Below are 3,506 nucleotides of genomic sequence, written 5' to 3'. Positions count from 1 at the left end.
TCTAGTTTTTTCCACAACGGCGAATACTGCTATTGTGCAGTACTTACTGTTTATGCTCAATATGTGACTCAAAGTAATATTTTCACAGTAGTTGTCTGTTTTTTCGAAAAACAGTAGAATGCTGTTGCAGAATTGCCGTAAATAAACAGCTATTTGTTACAGTGTGGTTACAATAACTGGATTATACACTCACATTTCAGTACTGGGTTCTTCCCTCGATGCAGACAGCTTCATACACATTAAGCAGTTTTGGTGCCAGGTCATCACGTCCATCGAGGAACGACTCCGTGCCTACCGGAATGACTCTGTGCCTACCGGTGCCCTAAGAGGAAGACAAAAAGAATGACAACAAGTTTGAGAATTTGGCAGACAAAAAGACAGAACATACAGTAAATCGTTGCAAAATTGTCTGAAGTGACACCAGACAGTAGGCATTCCATGCATATTCACAGAATCAAAGAACAATATCAGGCCAGCTCTCATTGTGTGTGTGTGTGTGTGTGCGCGTGTGTGTGCATTAACGCCTGCTGTTGTGTTGTGCATTGATATAAAAAACTTACTTCATAGATGCTGATGATATCCAAGAGCTTCACCGACCCAGCTGAGCAGCATTCTTCTCCTTTTACTTGTGTCCTACAGCCAAAAAATAAACAGTTATTGTGATTTTATTGTTTAAGTAATAGGCCTACAATATAGTTGACACATTTGTCCTGAACTCAGTCAATTACATCTCTCAGACAATCCAAATCGGTTTTCATAGGTTTACTTCTTCAGTGACTTAGTTCCAGCTTCCTACACATCCAGCTGTCTTGGTAACAGGTCAGAGGAAAGACATCCATCTTATCCAGAGCAGAAGAGATTTTTTTTTTTAAGACAAAACGTTACAGGGCTTTCCAGACACACCTTCAAAACATACAGGCAACCTTAACTAAATGTATGAAAGGCTTTTGTCTCACTACTGTAGTGCACACAACAACTTTACATATTTAATTTAGCCTACATGAATAAAAATATAACCCAACCAGTCTTCGGAAATGCTGCACATAGGCTACTACAGAGTACAATATCACACAGTCACACGCACGATTTGCGGCTGATATCAGCTATCATGCATACTTATAGTAGCTGTTGCCTTATTGCCTATGCTCTAGCCACAACTTTCTTTAAACCAGTAAACTTCCCTGTAGTGTCAACAAAGCAACAAATCCCTGCTCGTGAAAGAGAGAAATTGGCTAACTATAACCCTCCGCATTAACAGGGTGTCTACAGGTTTGACCAAGTCAAAATTAAGACATTTTAAGACTTTTCAATACCATTTCCCAAATAAAATTAAGACCAACTCGCGGCGTTTACAGGTTTTAGCAAGTCAAAATTAAGACATTTGAAGACTTTCCAATACCATTTTCCAAATGAAATTAGGACCAACTCGCAAGATCATACACAGGTTCAAATGAACCACAAAAACCAATTGGTTATTTACATTAATGTAGCCGTTTGAAAACACAAAACTATACACAATGAAACTTTACACTAAATAAAATTCAATAATGCGTTCTAAATTACACTACATGGCTACAACTCCCGATTTCCGTCGCGAAGTTCATCACATGGCTGACATAATTATTCCTCCCTAAATTATGCTCCACAAATTTAAGACATTTGGGTTGAAAATTTAAGACAAAATAAGACTTTTCAAGGCCTTATTTGGCGAAAATGAAATTTAAGACTTTTTAAGACTTTTTAAGGACCCGCGGCCACCCTGATTAAAGCCTTATGATTTTGGAACACAACGACAGGTGAATAAACCGTTTTCCACGCAGCCTTCATCCGCATAATCAAACAGTTATGCAGTAGACGAGCTACGACGCTAGCCAAGCAAGCAAAGCAGCACTGTATACGAGCCGAGATAAGTCCGTTGACACAAACAATAAACCATTGTCGCTCGCGACAACATTTTCTTGCAAGCAAGCTGACCAAGCACATGATGCGACTTACCACACCGAACATACCAGAGTAATATTATGCGCGAGCTCTCCCTCTGTCTTTATCAGAGTTCGGACTTGTGAAAGACACAAGTCGCAGTCCATCGACTTACGTAGAAATAACATGACACTTGTGGTAACCGAAGACAGCTTGCGCGCCCCCCAAAACGAAAATGTGGCTAGACATAGTCAGCTAATTTATCAGATTTGTGTCAGTTTAGCGTCCTGCATTAGGTATCGCCTGTGAAGTGGACACACTTAGCCCAATCTATTACCTAAAAAGCATCCGCCCAACAGCCAACCATCCGTTATGAGCTCTACTAAGCGAAATAGCAACCAAATGAATCCCAGAAGGGATGACTTACAGTAGCTAACTAAACACCGTTGACAGAACCTGGACGAAGTACTTTACAATGTAGCCTACCTTTGTAAAATTCATTAAAGCAAGCATCTATATTCCCAAATCCACCACAGGACAGCAAACCGCTGCAGTTCATTTGCTCCCCTTAAAAGACTAGTTAATACCGTTTCCTCCTATTACTTGAAATGTGCCTTGCTTTCCACAAACAGGAACTCACGGCTGACGCACATTTACACAGTGAAAAGCAATTTATGGAAAGTTTATATACATAAAAGGCGCACACTTACCGAAACAATGCTTTCATAAGCCATCCGGTGTCCTCTCTTCTGGACGTTGGTAGCCTACTGATAGCCGTTCTTCTGGCAATGGCGACCGGTAAAATTCGAAATTCAAATATCGTTGACAAGATAACTTAAGTTAACTCGGCTGAGACGCACTTCACATCTCTACAGAGTTGATTTGCTTGGGTTTGAATAACTCACTGTTAAATAACTCCAACACTGAACACCATTTTAATCAGAATGTGTTAAAATGACATTTTGAGAGTTGAAATCAACTCTGACATGTTTAACCCTGAAATTTCAACATTCCAGTTTTTGCTGTGTGTGTTACTTTTCTAAGCTTGTGTGGTATCGGATGCGATGCCATGTTACGGCTTGTTGGTTTGAGGTGCCTTGAAATTTTTCAAGAATTGAAAGGGTGCCTCGCCTAAAAAAAGGTTGAGAAACACTGCTGTAGCCTACTGAATGTCCTGCATTATGCGGTCTTGGACATGGAAACAGGGCTCACTGTACCTGTATGTCTATATTCCTGCATACACTCGAGCGAGTAAATGTGTAAGACTGTGACCCTGCATATATAGTATGAGTGTGAGTTTGTGTGTTCATACTTTCATTTTTGGAGGCTGGTGGAATCTAGTTATGCACATCCTCACCAACTCACCGACAGACAGACAGACAGACAGACAGACAGACAGACAGACACACACACACACACACACACACACACACACACACACACACACACACACACACACACACACACACACACACACACACACACACAAGAACAGATAATCCTTCTTCTGCCTGCTGTTTGTTGCTGTGGCTTTGAAACTTCCAAGTGCATACAGTAAGTGTAAGTTTGGTAGGGAAAGCTGAGAT

At 40.7% G+C, this 3,506-nt stretch overlaps 1 long non-coding RNA gene across 1 annotated transcript; it reads right to left on the bottom strand.

Moving 5' to 3' along the window:
• Window positions 1-256: 256 nt before the first annotated feature.
• On the bottom strand, window positions 257-2,804 carry LOC134460068 (uncharacterized). Its single transcript, XR_010036968.1, has 3 exons — window positions 2,631-2,804; window positions 561-633; window positions 257-322 (listed from the first exon to the last, which is right to left on the bottom strand). It is a non-coding gene; the product is annotated as an uncharacterized LOC134460068 (long non-coding RNA).
• Between the last annotated feature and the right edge of the window lie 702 nt (window positions 2,805-3,506).

Source organism: Engraulis encrasicolus, chromosome 12, assembly GCF_034702125.1.
Source record: "Engraulis encrasicolus isolate BLACKSEA-1 chromosome 12, IST_EnEncr_1.0, whole genome shotgun sequence".
Lineage (NCBI taxonomy): Eukaryota > Metazoa > Chordata > Actinopteri > Clupeiformes > Engraulidae > Engraulis > Engraulis encrasicolus.
The sequence above is the reverse complement of the archived record's forward strand: the minus strand, read 5'-3'. Positions and strand labels throughout refer to the sequence as shown.